Raw genomic sequence first — 19,150 nt, forward strand, 5'->3', positions numbered from 1 at the left:
TTTTTCATGAAATTTTTACAAACCGGTTGTCGGAATGATTCAAATGATATGTCGTTGGAAAGATATCGACGAGACACAACTGTTTAATGTAGAACACTCTCTCTAATTCCTTACGGTTTAAGAGCAATTTTAAATTTACCGAAATGCGGACACTGTTTTTCGCGACACCCAAATCGACGTGGGTACTTCATCCGACTAAAAATCGCACTGCATCGGACAAAAGACCGCACTACATCAGACGTGTTAGAGAACTGCATGATTTATTTTATTCAAACGTATTTTTTCAAGGAAGAGAAAGTAGAGTGCACTCCACATCAGGTGTAAATGAACCACAACACTATCAAGAAGTGAACCGCATTACTTTTTTTCGCTTTCGTAACAATTTTTTTGCACTTACGGGATGAACAACATCATACGGCTGACCGTACTGCTTCAGACTCAAAACCGCACTGCATCGGATGTCCAAGTGAAGTACAAGGTTTCTTCTGTATTTTTTTAACTTTTACTATGGATGTGTGGACCGCAGAGACGAGAGCAAGTGAACCGCAACAATATCGAAAGTGAACCGCATTACTTTTTTGCCTGTTTGTCTAACATATTTTTTCGAATATGTAACATCGAGACAAGGCAAGCGGACTGCATCAATTTTTCAGTATTTTTTTTCTGCACAAGGAATCAAAGTGCACTGCATAAAATATATATTTTTTCTTTCTACAACAACAAAGTGTACTGCAGCAAGAGGGTTCAGTTTTTTTGGATGGCGACCAAAGTGAACCTGATAGTGAACCATGTCGTCCGAACCAAAGAAAAAATACAAAAAAACTTCACACACAAGCCGTGCCAACCGCAAGCAGTGCCCCAATGGACTACATCACTCTTTGTATTATTTTACATTTTTCTCACACTTTTTCATAAGAACAAAGGGAAGTTAGAAATGTTTTACTTGCTTCTGTAGTTCCCCGGTGAACTACACGCCCACACCACTGGACTGCATGCGTCGTGCGCATGGGCTGCAATCAAATGGGAGTCCACAAATAGGCCAAAAAATTACAAAGAGGAAAAATACACAATCGGGGGTCTCCGATGACCAGCACCAAAGCAAAATAGCACGGGGGCGGCTCCAACTGCACGTGCGAGGGAACCTCACTGCAGCACCTGGGCGACCTAACCACATTGGGAGGCTGGAGCAAACTGCACCTGAGAGGGCCGTCATTGACCACCATTTTTTCTTGCATCCAAGATGACAAAAAGCTCAAGAGAGGAAGGGGCTGATTCCTCGCACCTGTGCTGCTCGTCGGGAGAGTGTCTAGAGTTAGTGGTGGCGAGGTAGGGGCAGTGCAGGTCATACCAGAGGAAGTTGCAGCTCTCTTCCATGGCCTCGCTGGACGGGAGATTCGGAGTTGTCTGTGTGAATCCCGCACTATGGAGTGGGTGCAAGCAGAGGGAGGATGAGGATCTCCGGCGAGGAGAGGCCGGGTGGGCTAGCGCGGTGGAGTCTGGCCCGATCCGGTCGGGGGCAAGCGTGCGGTGGAGGTGGATCCAGCCTTTGCTTGGCTGATGTGCTGGATTCGAGCAGGGGGATGGAGTTGGTGAGCCGGCGGAAGGAGGTTCTCGGCGGGAGTGCGGCGCAGGTGCCTCGCGGTGGCCGGATCCAGCGGTGCTGGTCGTGCGTGGGAGGGGGCACGCCGGCGCTGATCTGTCGGGAGGCGGAGGAAAAGGGAAGGGGGAGATCTCACGTTGGGGTAGGAAGGGGTGGCTGGCGGCACAACGCTTTTGGGCGGCCGGCGGTGGATGTGGAGGTGGTGGCGGACGGCGCGTGGGGGCGCGGGAGCCCGGAGGGGAAGAAGGCGGGGTCGGGGCGGCGAGGAAGATGGCGGGTGCGGGGGTCCCGATCGGGAGGAAGGTGGGGGTGTGGGGGATTCAGCGCATGTGTGTGGTGCGTTTTTGTTTCTAAAGGCACGGGGTGGGGTGGGGTGTTATCAGAATAAGACTCGGTGTTATTAGAATAGACACACCCTTTGGTGAGCTAACAGAGATTTCTGTATGCGGCCTACACAGACTATCATTTTTATAATTTTTAGAATATAACCTGCTTATGCTTCATGACATGTAACATTATTGTTAGTCATGTTTTGCCATGTACAAAATAGTCTGTCTTGCACGCTTCACTGTTTATTGGTGCAACAAACCCTGGGTCTGTTGTCTAGACTATGCACAGGCACGGGAACAGGATTAAGGCACCAACCCAAGTCAGAGTGCACGAAACCAAGTGCTTCGAAGGACCAACATGCAAACCAAGAGGACCAAGGTCAAGCCAGAGAATCCAGATACCACCAAAAGAAGAGCCTCCCTTGCCGGGCAGATGAGCTCGACAGGGGCAGGGTCGCCCCGGAAGAAGATGCCAAAGACATCCCGGTAGGGCTTGCCGGGGCTCACGAGGGCAAAACAACCTCACCCAACTACTGCACCCCGACCCGCGTCGTCAATCAGTGCGGTGTCAAGCTGCAAAGTGAATAGGTGGCGACCATTCGCCACATGGCAGCCTTTCTCTACCGAAGATGCCCAAGAACGACACCCGTCCTGCGACGTGTCAAGCAAGCAGGTATGAAGCTGGCAGAATAGCCAGGCAAGGCTTGCGGGGCAACCAACGACGTGATGTTAAGCGGTGCATTTAATGCACCCTGTCAGCTTATAGAGTTAGGTATGATAGCACTGTTTGCTATCTTATCAGTGCATAATAACTACTTTGGCATTGTGGTAACCCCTTAATCTATAAAAGGGGGCCTCTGGCAACCGTAGAAAGGGTTAGAAAGTTGGATAACAAACACACCCATACGCGCGTAGCCACTGTCGCCCATGCTGTAATAGCCCCAAAATTGGGTTATCAATTTTTGTGTTGTTATTCCTTCATGGCAATTACTTTCAAAATCTTTCTCCTAAGTTTGCTGGATGACTCTGAGGATTCTTGTCATTTCCAATCATCAAAATCTTTCTCATGTCTTTTTCGGTGGGCAAGACCTCATTTGCATCATCTCAATACCTCTCAAACCCTAATTACAAATTTTTGGAATTTGAATGTGGCCTTTGTGATTACAAAGGAGCCACCATTTTCCTTGATCTGGTGATTATCCCATCTGTTCCCACATACCCTCCTATCCTCCTAACCCTTGGATATGCAAAAATATTGCCAAGTCCCATGCCATATTTTTGAATTGTGGTTTTTTCCTTTTCTTGTCTTTCTGAGGAATAAAATCCAAAGGCATAGCTAGCCATCTCCTAAATTCATGAGAATTGGTGGAGTTGATATTTATGCCTAATCCAAGATCTGGCAAAAATATTGGCCATAATTAAATAAGGAAAATTGCCTTTTCTTATTTAATGGCAATATTTAATTTCTGCCATTTCCTAAAGGAACTACTATTTTTCAAGTAAAGAAAATTCCCACATAAATTGTGGAGCTTGTCCTTGATATATAATTACTAGTTCCATCCTTATCTCATGTTCCTCAGTTCAAAAATTGGGCACATGATCCAATGCAAGTTTCTGCCCTATCTGAAATTTTTGCAAAGGAGGTGCTTTAATCCTTGATCCAATTGAGCTGAAATTTGGCAAGGGTGATTAAAATGGACAAATCACCTATGGATACCAAAAATCAGCTCAATCCCTTCATCCTATCTCCCTGTGCAATTTTCTCAAGTATCTGTTCAGATTTCTTGTCTATGAAGGAAGTACCCACATAGAGTTTCCAAATGGGATGAAAATTTTCCAACTTCTCAACTATCTCGAATCATTAGCCTCCACCTAAATTCAGTTCATTTCATTGAACTATGTGAGCACAGGAGCAATTCTTGTTTTCTGCCCAAATTTTCAGTTTGTGAAGAAAGTACATTTTATCTTAATCCATTATGGCTGAAAATATTCCCACGCCTTCTCCTACCCATATGATCCAGCTCCACAAGATTTTGGCTCATTTCAATTAGCCAATATTTTCCTAGAATTTTCCCAAGTTTTTGGACAGAAGAGATACTTTTGAAGCAAGTACCAAATTGGCAAGCCCATTTGGTATGGAATTCTTACAGCATCATCATATGACCAAATCATCAAGATTTGCCAAGTGTTAGCCTAATCCCACACTCCTAGTGAGTGCTCCTTCCTCATTAGTTTCTGGACATAATTTAGCAGTTGCAAAGCAACTATGTTAAATCTTTGTCCAAATGACCTCATAACTCCCAGGACCGTAGTCCTTGCTAACCTAAACCTCCCTGACAAAAATTTTACTCCTTAAGCTCACTATGTTGATCACAAAAGCATGGTCAAGCTTGCTACAGCAAACTTGTGAAGCTTGGTTCTCTCTGATCCTTGTATCTCTGCTTGTCTCATTGCCATGGTTTTAATGCACATTGGATGGACTACGCTGTAGACATGGTTTGGCATGGAGTAGAATGCTAGAGCGTGCGTTGTCCATGTTGACCACGGGCAATTCTGGCCGAAACGGTGGTCTAGCCACTGTTGGCGACGGCAGAGCCACTCTAGCCGGTTCTGGCTTGTCCCTGAGCGTCAAACTGCTTAGCATCGTCGTCGTCGTTCCCCTGGACCCCTCTCCTCCTCCGTCTTCTTCTCCAGCGCACCGTTCCAATGGCCGCATAGTGCGCGCCAGTGAACTTGTCGCCTTCCTCGCCCCTGTCCTCTTCCTCCTATCGTCCACTAGCCTTGCCCGACTCCGTGAGCCGCTGCGTCGTCCGCATCCCCCTCATCGCCTTCCCACTCCTCTTTGTGACCCTCGGCCGCGCGTGCTCGTCGCCGAAGTGCAGACACGTAGTTGCACGCGTTCCACCTCGCCCCCCTCCTTCTCGAGCTCTCCCCGTGGCTATAAGTACCCTTCCCGAGCTCCCACACAGCCCAAAACCCATCCCCGAGCACTCATCCCTCCCCGAAGTCCCTCCCTGATCCCCACCATCACTGTGGCCGCCGCCTATATCCACCTCGAATCCAGTGACCTCGTGCTTTCCTCCTCGGCTCCTCCACCACCAGAGCATCCCCCAAGGTCCAGCGAGTCTTCCCGTAGCCTCGCCCGTCCGTTTCCCCCACTAGAGCACCTACCTCGCCAGCGGCTGAAGCCCATCTTCGCCGCGAGCCCTGCTGCTCCCTTCCTAGTCCTCCTCGCCGGAAACGGAGACCACCCCGAGATGTGCCCCTCCCTCTTGAGCATCTGGGTAGGTCGCCCGTCGTCTGCGGTGGCCGGAGTCGCCGGCAATCACCGTCGAGGCGAGCCCCTCCCTCGGCTCGGTGCGTTTCCAAGCGGGAGGTTGAAGACGTCAGGGCCAGGTGGGCCCCATTCCCCGTGCGACCTCACCTGGCATTGACCGGAGGGCCTAACCCAACACAACATCGGACAAGTGGTGGCGCCCCACCGTGAAGTCGTTTCCCCCCGCTGAAGACGTAACCACGTGAATACGTTTCCCAGGTTAGAAAGCACATTCGTTTGTTCCTCTAGACAAAATACATTTTCACTTCTCTGAAGGCGTATTCTCAGAAATGCGCATTCTCTTTTTCAGCTCAGCCGGCCGAATCCTTTATATTGTGAATGTTCACCTGTTAGCAGCAAAAATGGATAGTTCTTGTTTATTTTTCTGTTTAACGAATGGACGCTCACAACATTTCAACCGTGACTCCGATTAAGGTGATTCCAATGCTCACGTTCTCTGTTCATCGAGCTCTGTTCGATGGGAACATTTTCTTTATGTTTGCACATTCTGAAAATGCCCATTTGTCCCTTGCTCTAATTCAGCCCCTCTGAGAGAGAACCATTCTCCGGCAAATTTTTCTGTGATTATTATACACTTTTTCCCGGAGTATTCCTCGACCCCCAGGCAAGCCAACCTCTTATCATGAGCCCCAAACTTTCATGTTGAATTTGCTTGCACCTCGTGTGTGTGCTTAGTTGCAGTAGTTTCTTGTCTGTTCCGTCTCCTGTTATTTCAATCGTGCTATATGTTTTTCTATATGCCTTTCATGCTTGTGCTTTCATGAAATAACTCGACATGCCAGCTGGATGTTGTTACTGATAATATCATGCCTTTGTCTAGTTTAATGTTAGTAGTATCGATGTTATGATGATTCTATTGCACTCGTGGAATTACTAGTACTTGGTATTGCCATGTTTCACATGCTATCACTGTTCACTTGAAAAACTTGATGTTGTTACTGCATCTGATGTTGCATGTTAGTTGTTGCATTCATGTTCAAAATATTCGCATGATGATTGATGATGGAGAAGTTAGTAATATGACTTAATAACAAACCTCCTCCGTCATCACTTAGATGTCATAGTGCCACCAAATCGAGCTTTTCCCAGTGCAGCCACATTTCCGTTGGTATGGGAAGGCCCTAACTAGTTTATTGTCATGCCTCTCACCGGTGCCTCCAACAAGGGAAGGTTATGGGCGCGCGCTACCCTGATCAGGTAGGCGGACATGAACCTTGTGAGCCTGAGTTGTTTTGCGCGCTTTTTCCCCGTTTGGGACCGTTTTTGTTTGCCACAACGGTGGCCATTTGCCTTTGATAGGCTAGGCCACCCAGGACTGAACCCAAAAAGGGGTGTTGGTCGGAGTGGCCGGAAGAGTGTCATGGCAGTAGATCGGTTTTAACGCCGTTGGTCCACCCGAATGGGAGTGCGAGGACATGGGTTCTGTGGTGTGGGTACAGTGTGCTACCTCTGCAGAGTGTGTGTGTTAAATCTATCGATAGCCGCGTCCTCGGTCGTGGGCCCAAGTTCGTAGCGGGTCACACTATCAGGTCTCGGTCGAAATGGAAGATAAACCTGAAATAACTAAGTTGATGAATAATGTGTAACAAATAATGTGGTGACTTGGTCTATGAGACAGTCATGAGAAATCACGGTGATGTGTTGATATGATCACGAGACGAGGTCTCGGTGAGTGTTGTACCAAGTGTGGATCCGTTTGTGATTTGTGAATAATCATCGCTTGGTTGCGAGGCAACCCATCGGTAAGAGAGTCCGAGGGAGTCAGTGCATAAGTTTGGTTGCATTGCATGAGAAATAAGTTGGTATTTGCATTTAAATAACCATGGTAGAATAGGAGATAATTGCATAAAGTTAATATGTTATGTCTGCATTGAATATGTCCGATAGTTTATTTTTAGCATAGTTTCATGATGCCATGACATGTCTTGATTGAACTTATGCCATGCTTTGATATGCCATGTTATGGTGTAACACCCATAATGCGGCTATATCTCCCACGTGTCGGGGCACGACTTAGAGGCATAGCCGCATGGTAGGCTTGTCGCAAGATGGGTAATCTTTACACATCCCATGTACTGAATAAGAAAGGGATAAAGAGTTGGCTTACAATCGCCACTTCACACAATACATAAATAATACATACATCATCCAAAGTACAATCAAAGGTCCGAATACGGAACCAAAAATAAAGGAAGACAACCCCAGATGCTAGATCCCCGATCGTCCCAACTAGGCTCCACTACTAATCATCCGAAAAAGAAACATAGTAACGGCCCGAATCCTCGTCGAACACCCACTTGAGTTCGGTAGCATCGCTTGCACTGGTATCCTCGACACCTGCAACTGTTTGGAAGTATCCGTGAGTCACGAGGACTCATCAATCTCACACCCGCGAGATCAAGACTATTTAAGTTTATGGGTAGGAAAGGGTAGTGAGGTGGAGCTGCAACAAGCACTAAGCATATATGGTGGCTATCATACGCAAATGAGAGCGAGAAGAGAAGTAATGCAATGGTCGAGAAGTTAGAAGTGATCAAGAATTGATCCTGAAACTACATACGTTCAAGCATAACACAATGTCATGTTCACTTCCCGGACTCCGCCGAAAAGAGACCATCATGGCTACACACACGATTGATTCATTTTAATTAAGTTAAGTGTCAAGTTCTCTATAACCGGATATTAACAAATTCCCATCTGCCACATAACCGCGGGCACGGCTCTCAAAAGTTTATACCCTGTAGGGGTGTCCCAACTTAGCCCATCACAAGCTCTCATGGTCAATGAAGGATATTCCTTCTCCCGGGAAGACCCGATCAGTCTCGGAATCCCGGTAACAAGAAATTTCAACAATGGTAAAACAAGACCAGCAAAGCCACCCGACTCTGCCGACAAATCCCGATAGGAGCTACACATATCTCGTTCTCAGGGCACACCGGATGAGACAAGCTACAAGTAAAACCAGCCCTCGAGTTTCCCCGAGGTGGCCCCGCAGGCGGCTCGGTTCAGACCAACACTCATAGGAGCACTGGCCCGGGGGGTTTAAAATAAAGATGACCCTTGAGTCTGCAAAACCCAAGGGGAAGGTATATGGTGGTAGGTAGGCAAATGGTAAAATCAAGGTTGGGCCTTGCCAGAGGAGTTTTATTCAAAACGAATTGTCAAGGGGTTCCCATAACACACAACCGCATAAGGAACGCAAAAATCAAGGAACATAACACAGGTATGACGGAAACTAGGGCGGCAAGAGTGGAACAAAACACCAGGCAAAAGGCTGAGCCTTCCACCCTTAACCAAGTATATAGATGCATTAAAGTAAATAAGAGATAATAATGATATCCCAACAAAATCCATGTTCCAACATGGAACAAGCTTCATCTTCACCTGCAACTACCAACGCTATAAGAGGGGCTGAGGAAAAACGGTAACATAGCCAAACAATGGTTTTCTAGGAAAGGTGGGTTAGAGGTTTGACATGGAAACGTGGGAGGCATGATATAGCAAGTGGTAAGTAGCGCGGCATAGTGATAGAATGAACAACTAGCAAGCAAAGATAGAAGTGATTCGAGGGTATGGTCATCTTGCCTGCAATGTTCTCAGAGTTGTCGAAAGCTCGATCCTCGTAAGCTTACTCAACAGGTTCCTCGTTCACGTACTCGTCTCCCGGCTCTACCCAAGGCAAGAACACAAGCAATGGAACAACAATCAATCACGGTGCAATGCACAAGCAACATGATGCAATACATGGCATGATATGCAAGACATGATATGCAATGCATATGCGTGCTCCGGAAGGGAAAGAATGATCAAGGCATCAACTTGGCAAACCAAGGATGCCGCTGGAAAGATGAGATGATTTCGGTTGAAATCGATATAAAGATCACCGGAAACGGATGCACGGTTTGCAAATGGCAAGCAAAACAAGGATGGTGCTATTCTGCGATTAACATCATGAAATGCAACAAGAAACTAAGCTACTACACCCCAACATAACAACAAAGCGTATGGTAGTGATATACATGAGATGCTTGACAATACAGGAACAATGAGCTATGGCCAAATCACAATAGAACAGGTTCAAACAAGCATGGCAAAAGTGCAAAAGATATCAGCATCACAGATTTGGTGAAAATACTAACATGTCAAAATAACATCAAGAAGCAATGTTTAGAGCAAGAAAACAACATGCTACAGGAATATATCATAGCAAACCAAGGAAGGGCATGATTCTACTAAATGCATAGATCAAAAGTCGCTTACTGATCATGAGACAAAAAGGCACAGAAGATATGATGGCACCCATGTAAACATAGCAAGTTTTATTAACAGCTTCAGACTTGGTACAAGAACAGAGCATAGCATAAACAGATTCACGATAGCAACTTTGCGAGCTCATGCCACTCACCACAAAGCATTTCATGACAATTTAAGCATACCCATAGCAAGATGACATGTTCATGAAGCTAACAATGGCAAGATCAAGTTCATAGGATGCATGGATCACTAGCAACAACCATGGCAATATTTATTAACATGTTACACTAGTAGAAAAAGGGCCTTTAGTCCCGGTTCTGGAACCGGGACTAAAGGGTCGGTACTAAAGCCTCCCCCTTTAGTCCCGGTTCTAACTGGAACCGGGACTAAAGGCCCTCCACGTGGCCTTTGCCTGGAGGTCCACCTTTAGTCCCGGTTGGTAACACCAACCGGTACTAAAGGATATTTTATGATTTTTTTGAATTTTTTTTGAATTTTTTTGGTACAAGAACAGAGCATAGCATAAACAGATTCACGATAGCAACTTTGTGAGCTCATGCCACTCACCACAAAGCATTTCATGACAATTTAAGCATACCCATAGCAAGATGACATGTTCATGAAGCTAACAATGGCAAGATTAAGTTCATAGGATGCATGGATCACTAGCAACAACCATGGAAATATTGATTAACATGTTACACTAGTAGAAAAAGGGCCTTTAGTCCCGGTTCTGGAACCGGGACTAAAGGGTCGGTACTAAAGCCTCCCCCTTTAGTCCCGGTTCTAACTGGAACCGGGACTAAAGGCCCTCCACGTGGCCGTTGCCTGGAGGTCCACCTTTAGTCCCGGTTGGTAACACCAACCGGTACTAAAGGATATTTTATGATTTTTTTGAATTTTTTTTGAATTTCAAATTTCTGAATTATTTTATCCTCTAATCTCTAATCACCCCTCATAACTGCTCAATTTAACCTTTAATCTCTAATCACCCCTCATCATTCCAAATCATCTAACTTCCCGAACGGTCACCCATCCTCTCACTACTCCAGCCTGAGCATGCTTAACTTCCGGGTTCTATTCTCCCTCGTTTCCAAGTCTGCACTTGTTGTTTTCCTGACAATAGTAAGATGGCAATCCTATTAACCCTCAGGAATTTAGCTTGAGCATGAAGTCAGACATTTCACTGTTTGAGTTTTGAAACTATTGTTCTAAAAATCAATAATTATTTAGTAACACTAATATTTCTTGAATAAGTAGTTTGACCATAGTTTGACCACAGTTTGACCATAGTTGACCAAAATTAAAAAAAACTGAAATAATTATTTAGTAACACTAATATTCTTGAATAATTATTTAGTAACACTAATACTTCTTGAATAAGTAGTTTGACCATAGTTTGACCAGATTTAACAAAAATTCAAAAAAACTAAAATTTGAGCATAACTTTTTTTCCTTTTAGAATTTGAGGATTCTAAAAATTTGCAAACAGGCCGTAGGCGGTCTCTATCGGATGCAGATTTTCGTTCTGAACATTTTGATATATTATATGTTTTTTTCCGACATCGTATGCAAAAGTTATAGCCGTTTTACATTTTCCCTACATTTTTTGCAAAACATGTCCAAATTTAAGTTTTTAAATTTTCCTAACTAGTAGATGTAGCAACATAACTACCTCTCCAAGGATTTTAAATTTTGAAGTTTCTATCATTTTCTTTTGCTTTTTACAAAACTGAAAAGGCGATGCACCGGGGGGGGGGGGGGGGGTAGGATTTGAAAATTGCACCATTAGTACCGGTTCGTGGCACGAACCGGTACTAATGGGCATCGCACCCTTTAGTACCGGTTCGTGCCATGAACCGGGACTAAAGGTCCCATTTGAACCGGGAGTAATGCTTGTATGGTGCCCTCGCCGCTTGAACCAGGACTAATGCTCACATTAGTCCCGGTTCGTAATGCAACCGGGATTAATGCTCTTTTCTGGCTGGACCAAAGCCCCTTTTTCTACTAGTGTTAGCATTCTGCCAGGAACATTTTATAGCAAACTTAGAGCAAGAACAAGACAAAAATACAAGACAAGCACCTCTGTAAAGATGGCATGATTTAGTTCAAAACACATGTAGACCTCATGCTCATATGATGCACACATCAAATGCAACAAAAATGACAAATCACCATGATCTGATAAGTACCAGCTCCTAACATTTTATAGCACTCTTGCATCAATGAAAATGACATCATAACAGACAGTAACATGCATGGAAATGCTTCTAACATGAAGAGCTCAATGAGACAAACAATTCGACATATCATATGCATGATTTGGAGCAACGAGCGCGGAGATACGACATGATGAACAGGGCATGAAAATAACAGGGAGCTCCGGGACTTAGTGGAATTTCACCTCACGGATCTAGGGTTTGACCTGGCACGGAAATTGAGGCGCGGCGGATCTAGCCGGAGCTGAAGGAGAAGGTGGATGGAGAGGAGGGAGATGGCCGGCCGGAGTCGGACGGAGCTCGCCGGAGTCGGGGAAGGAGCGGATCCGGGGCGGCGATGGCGGAGACCTCAGGCGCGGGCACGCGACAGCGGGGATGGCGACCGGACATCGGCGGGGCGATGCTTGGGCGCGGGCGGTGGTCGGCGGCGACGGCGGCGGGGACGAGGCAGCGTTGGAGCGGAGGAGGCGGCGCAGAAGCAGAGGAGGCGGGGCGGGAGCACACGAGGCGCGGGAGGCGGCGAACGGGCTCGTGGGCCCCTCACGGGCTCGCGGGCCGGCAGCGGCGGGTGGTGGCGGACGCCACGTGGCAGCATCTGATTGGCCCGGGCGGGCGACCCGGCTTGTCCGATCCGATCCAGACGTGTTCGGCGGCAGAGAGGGGCTAGTCTAGGGTTTCATCTGCGAGAAAATTCAGGGAGGGGCACCTATTTATAGATAGAAGGAGGTAGGAGTGTCCAAATGAGGTGTAGTGTTCGCCCACACGATCGTGATTCGACGACGGAGGACATGGAACTGGTTTAGATGGGTTATTGGGCTGTTTGGAGAGGTGTTGGGCCGCAACACACAAGAGGATGTTGCGGTTACCCGGTTAACCGTTGGAGCATCGAATGGCCTCCAAATGTAACGAAATTTGATAGGTGGTCCACCAGTTGTGTACCAAGGCCACTTGGCAAATCTCGGTCCATTCCGAGAACGTTTAACACCAGCTCACGAAAAGAGACAAAAGGGTTGCGCCGGTGCATGTAGGAGTGTCGGATTGCGAAACGGACAACGGGGAAAATGCTTGGATGCATGAGACGAACACGAATGGAAATGAGATGCACATGATGACATGATATGAAATGCATGACATGAACAGAATGCAAAACAAAGATAAAACCCAACCACGAAGGGAATATCATAACTTAAAGTCAAAAATGCCAAGAGTCGGAGTTACAAATATGGAAAGTTACATCCGGGGTGTTACAACACTCCACCACTACGAGAGGATCTCGTCCTGAGATCTAGGACTGAAAAAACTCCAGATATTCGGAACGGAGGTGATCCTGGGGTTCCCAGGTGGCTTCTTGGTCGGAATGGTGTGACCACTCCACTTTTAGGAATTTGATTGACTTGTTGCGAATTTTGCGCTTGGTTTCTTCAAGAATAGCAACGGGATGCTCATGATAAAGCATGTCTTCTTGGAGATCAATCTCTTCGGAGATGATGGTGCGCTGAGGAGTCTTGAAGCACTTGCGAAGCTGTGACACGTGAAACACATCGTGCACATTTGCGAAGTTTGACGGAAGCTCAAGTTGATAGGCGAGGTCGACTCTTTTGCCAATGATCTTGAAAGGACCCATGTATCTAGGAGCAAGCTTCCCTTTGGTACCGAAGCGACGAGTACCTTTCATTGGAGAGACGCGGAGGTAGACATGGTCTCCAATCTCAAAAGCCAAGTCACGGTGATTGCTATCATAGTAACTCTTCTAGCGTGATTGCGCGGCTTTCAGATTTTTCACAGATGACTTTACACATTTCTTCAGCCTCTATGATTAAGTCATTGCCAAGAAGTTGGCGTTCACCAGTCTCTGACCAATAGAGAGGAGTATGGCACTTTCTGCCATAGAGAATCTCTAATGGGGCCTTGCCCGGACTCGCTTGGAAGTTGTTGTTGTAGGAGAACACGTCATATGGAAGACAAACTTCCCACTTCACACCGAAGGAAATTGTAACACCCTCGATGCGACTATATCTCCCACGTGTCGAGGCACGACTTAGAGGCATAATCGCATTGAAGGCATATGTCGCAAGTTAGGCAATCTTCACAACATCCCATGTAATATGAATAATAAAGGGGAGATAACATAGTTGGCTTACACTCGCCACGTCAATCAAGTACATAAATAACATTACATAATCCAAACACTCATGGCCCGACTACGACGCCAAAATAAAAGATAACCCAACATGCAACAACGGTCCCGTTCACCCCCAACTAGGCACCACTACTGATCATCGGGAAAGGAAACATAGTAACGTTGAGAGTCTTCGTCGAACTCCCACTTGATCTCATACGCGTCTCCTGGAGCGGAATCATCAGGCCCTGCATCTGGTGTAATAGTAATCTGTGAGCCACAGGGACTCAGCAATCTCGCACCCTCGCGATCAAGACTATTTAAGCTTATAGGTATGGCAAGGTAAATATGTGGAGCTGCAGCACACGACTAGCAAATATGGTGGCTAACTTATTCGCAAAAGAGAGCGAGAAGAGGAGGCAAAGCGCGAGCGAGAAACTAAAGAGGAACCTGCGCAAACATTACTCCAACACCGTGTCCACTTCCCGGACTCCGCCGAGAAGAGGCCATCACGGTAACACACTCAGTTGATTCATTTTAAATAATTAAGGTTCAAGTTATCTACAACTAGACATTAACAAATTCCCATCTGCCCATAACCGCGGGCACGGCTTTCGAAAGTTCAAATCCTTGTAGGGGAGTCCCAACTTAGCCCATGACAAGATCTCATGGTCAACGAAGGAATAGACCTCCTCCCAAGACGTTCTGATCAGACTCGGTATCTCGGTAATTTAAGACACTTAGACAGGTTAAAACAAGACCAGCAACATCGCCCGAATGTGCCGACAAATCCCGATAGGAGCTGCACATATCTCTTTCTCAGGGCACACACAGATGAGCGCTCCATACAACTAAAACCAAACCTCGAGTTTCCCCGAGGGGGCGCTGCACAGGACTCTAGTTTGGACCAACACTCAGAGGAGCACTGGCCCAGGGGGGGTTTAAAATAAGATGACCCTCGGGCTCCGGAAACCCAAGGAAAAAAGAGGCTAGGTGGTGAATGGTAAAACCAAGGTTGGGCATTGCTGGAAAAGCTTTAATCAAGGCGAAATATCAAGGGGTTCCCATTATAACCCAACCGCGTAAGGAACACAAAAATCCGGGAGCATAACACCGATATGACGGAAACTAGGGCGGCAAGAGTGGAACAAAACACTAGGAGAGAGGCCGAGCCTTCCACCCTTTACCAAGTATATAGATGCATTAAGATAACATAGCAGTATAATGATATCCCAACAAGTAAATAAATGTTCCAACAAGTAAATAAATCCCAATGGCATAGCAAAAGAGCGAGCAAACTAGCATAGCCAAGATAGTAGTGATTTCGAGGGTATGATCATCTTGCCTGCACAGTTGTCAGAGTGGACTGGATCCTCGAAAGCAAACTCAACGGGCTCCTCGTTAGCGAACTCGTCTCCCGGCTCTACCCAAACAAGACAAACAAGCAACAAGGATACAATCAACCACGTGCAAGGATCAAGCAATATGATGCAATGATGATATGCTATGCGGGATGCGATGCGGGATGCCAAATGCAAGATATGACAGGAAATGCATGAATCTGGCCTCAACATGGAAATCCAAGTGTGCCACTGGAAAGATGAGATGAAGTCGCTTGAAAACGATATAAAGAACGCCGGAATCGGAGTTACGGTTTGGAAATGGCACGCGATTCAAATATGGCACCGGTCTGTGATTTACAGCAAGTAGCCAACTAAATGCAATGAGATGAACATGCTATAGCAACCAAACATGACAACAAAATACATGGAAGGTATGCATTCAAGATGCTTATCAAAAGTCTAGCACTGAGCTACGGCCAATTCATACATTAATAGGTTCAAACAAGCATGGAAAAATGCATATGGCAAACAGATTTCAGACTTAGTGAAATTAACACTTGTCTGGAATTTCAGATCAGGTAGCCCTCTTTGGAGCCACAAAACTACATGCTACAGGATCTGAACATGGCAAAGTAAATCATGGCATGGAGCTACTCAAAGAGCTTAACAAAAGTCCCTTAGTGACCTTGAGCCAAAAGGGATCAGAAAATACAATTGCAAGCACGTGAACATAGCAAAAGCATAATCAGATCACAGACTTGGTCAAAACTGGAGCATGCTGAAACATAACTCAAGTAGGCATGTTTACGAGCTCGATGCACTCACTATGGTGCAAGTCATGGCAAGACAAGCATACACCCATAAAGAAGGCACAAAATTCAAGCTAGACTTGGTAAGAACAATAGCATAGCATGCACGGATCAACTACAACATCATCGGCAAAATTGCAAACAAGTTGACAATCTGCCCAGATTCACAAAGTAGCAAAAGTAGAGCTCGATTGACTCAAGCTAGGTTGCTCCATAATTGCAAACAAATGCATGGATGGATAGAGCACTACAAGATTAACAAAACATCCCTACTGATCATCCTCAAAAGAGGCACGGATCACTAGGAAACAACATGAACATATGGCAATATGAGATAAACAGATCAAGGACTTGGTGGAATTCCTAAGTCCCTGAAAACAGAATTAGCAAGTGCACCACTTTGCAAGCTTGCACTAGACACCACATACATCACAAAAATACATGGGTTGCACCTCTGGAAAGATGACAAAACCCTTAACAAAACATGTAGAACTCATGGGCATAGCATGCACACATTAATCATGGCAAAAATGACAAAAACCTAAATGGAGTAGCAGATCTGACAATTAACTCAAGTAGGCCTCTTCTAACAGCATTTCGGGCATCAAGATGAACTCAAATGAAAATGATGCAATGGAATGAAATGATGTACTCTCTGAGATGAACATTTTGATATGCTATATGCCAAAAACGGAGCTACGGATGAGGAGATACGACATGATGAAGATGAGCACATGAGCTAGGGTTTGGGCAAAAAAGTCAACCCGAGTCACTCCAGATCTAGATCCAGCCCGAGCACTGTAGCGGAGGCGCGGTTCCCGATGTTGGCCAGCTTCGTCGCCGGACTTGTCGGAGAAGGCCGGAACCGAGGGGGAGATGGCCGGAGGAGGGAGAGGACGGCGAGACGGCGGCGGAGGGCGGCGTTGGCGGGCGGCGGAGCCACGGCGGCGGAGCCGCGGCGGCGGCGGCGACGCGTGGATGCGGCGGCACCGGCGATGGCGTGTGGTGGCGGCGGCGATAGCGCGCGGCGGCGGCGGCGAGGCTCCCGGCCGGCGTGCGGGCAGAGGAGGCGCGGGGCTTCGGGCGGCGGCGCGGTGGCTTCGGGCCTCGGGGGCCGGCTGCGGGCCTCCCGGGCCGGCGCGGTGGGCGGCGGCGCAGGGCCACGTGGCAGGCGGGGAGTGGCTGCGGGCGGCGGAGCGGACGTGTCCGGCCGGATTCGGACGTGTCCGGCCGGTGCGGGGGCGATTTCTAGGGTTTCGGGGAGGAAGGAGATCCGAATTTCGGGGCGGGGGGGTGTTTAAATAGGCATAGAGGGAGTTAGGAGAGTCCAAATGAGGTGCGGTTTTCGGCCACGCGATCATGATCGAACGCTCTAGATGATGGAGCAGAGTTAGGTGGGTTTTGGGCCAAATTGGAGGGGTGTTGGGCTGCAACACACACGAGGCCTTTCCGGTCCCTCGGTTAACCGTTGGAGTATCAAACGAAGTCCAAATGGTATGAAACTTGACAGGCGGTCTTCCGGTAGTAAACCAAGGCCGCTTGGCAAGTCTCGGTCCAATCCGGAAATGTTTTATCCCCACACACGAAAGAAAGCTAGAAATGACCACCGGAGGAGATCGAAGCGCCGGAATGCAAAACGGACAACGGGGAAAATGCTCGAATGCATGAGATGAACACGTATGCGAATGCAATGCACATGATGACATGATATGAGATGCATGACAATGAAAACAACACACGGAGACAAAAACCCGAACCCGAGAAGATAAATATAACTTAACGCCGGAAACGGCAAGAGTTGGAGTACAAATTGGGAAAGTTACATCCGGGGTGTTACAGAAATGACACAAGCCCTGAGCATATCTTCAAGGATTTGATTGACTCACTCGACTTGGCCACTAGTTTGAGGATCGAAAGTTGTGCTAAAGCGAATGTTGGTGCCCATGGCCTTCTAGAAAGAGTCCCAGAACTTGGAGGTGAAAATGCTTCCATGATCTAAAGATATCAATTGCGGAATGCCGTGCAAAGAGACAATCCTGGAGGTGTATAGCTCTGCCAACTGAGCTGATGTGATAGATTCTTTGATTGGAAGGAAATGAGCCACTTTAGTAAGCTTGTCGATGACAACAAAGATAGCATCATTTCCACGCTTGGACTTGGGAAATACAGTCATGAAGTCCATTTCAATGTGGTCAAACTTCCATTCTGGAATAGCAAGAGGTTGCAGGAGACCAGCTGGCCGTTGGTGTTCTGCTTTCACCCTTCTGCAGACATCACATTCATTCACGAATTGAGCAATTTCTCACTTCATTCGAGTCCACCAATACGACTGCTTGAGGTCATTGTACATCTTCGTACTTCCAGGATGAATGGATAGAATGGAATTGTGCACCTCGTTCATAATGACTTTCCTTAGATCACCTTTAGGAACCACAATCCGGTCCTCAAAGAATAGAGTGTCTTTGTCATCAATGTGATAGCACTTGTATTTGGGTTGGCTCTTGGCAATCCCATGTTTCACCTTCTTCACCATGGAATCCAAGAGTTGTGCCTCATGAATTTGATCTTCCAAAGTAGGAGAGACTTGGAGGTTGTCAAGAAATCCTTGAGGAACAACTTGGAGATCCAGTTTGCGGAAAGCTTCACAAAGGTCCGGTTGGAAGGGTTTGAGAATTAAGCTATTGCAGTAAGCCTTCCCGCTCAAAGCATCTGCAATGACACTGGCCTTACCTGGAGTATATTTAATACTCGGATTGTATTCTTGAATCATTTCAACCCAACGATTCTGCCTGAGTTTGAGGTTGGGTTGAGTGAAGATGTACTTGAGGCTCTTATGATCTGTGAAGATGTCCACTTTCCTTCCCAACAAGAGATGTCTCCATGTTAATAATGCATGGACAACTACCGCCAACTCAAGATCGTGAGTGGGATAGTTCCTTTCGTTGGGCTTCAACTGGTGAGAGGTATAAGCCACAACTTTCTTCTCTTGCATTAACACAGCACCGAGACCTTGTAAGGAGGCATCACAAAAAACTTCAAATGGCTTGAATTCATCGGGAGGAGTCAAGACAGGAGTTGTGACCAGCTTCTCTTTGAGGGTGTTGAAAGCAATGTCACATTCAGGCATTCAGACATACTTG

General features: G+C 46.7%; 1 long non-coding RNA gene across 1 annotated transcript; it reads right to left on the reverse strand.

The window, feature by feature from the left end:
- Nucleotides 1-672: 672 nt before the first annotated feature.
- On the reverse strand, nt 673-1,941 carry LOC125548324 (uncharacterized). The gene is made up of 2 exons (XR_007301002.2): nt 1,283-1,941; nt 673-1,197 (listed from the first exon to the last, which is right to left on the reverse strand). It is a non-coding gene; the product is annotated as an uncharacterized LOC125548324 (long non-coding RNA).
- Between the last annotated feature and the right edge of the window lie 17,209 nt (nt 1,942-19,150).

The sequence above is a fragment of the Triticum urartu genome, chromosome 3A (genome assembly GCF_056163025.1).
Source record: "Triticum urartu cultivar PI428250 chromosome 3A, HENAU_Tu73, whole genome shotgun sequence".
Taxonomy (NCBI): Eukaryota; Viridiplantae; Streptophyta; class Magnoliopsida; order Poales; family Poaceae; genus Triticum; species Triticum urartu.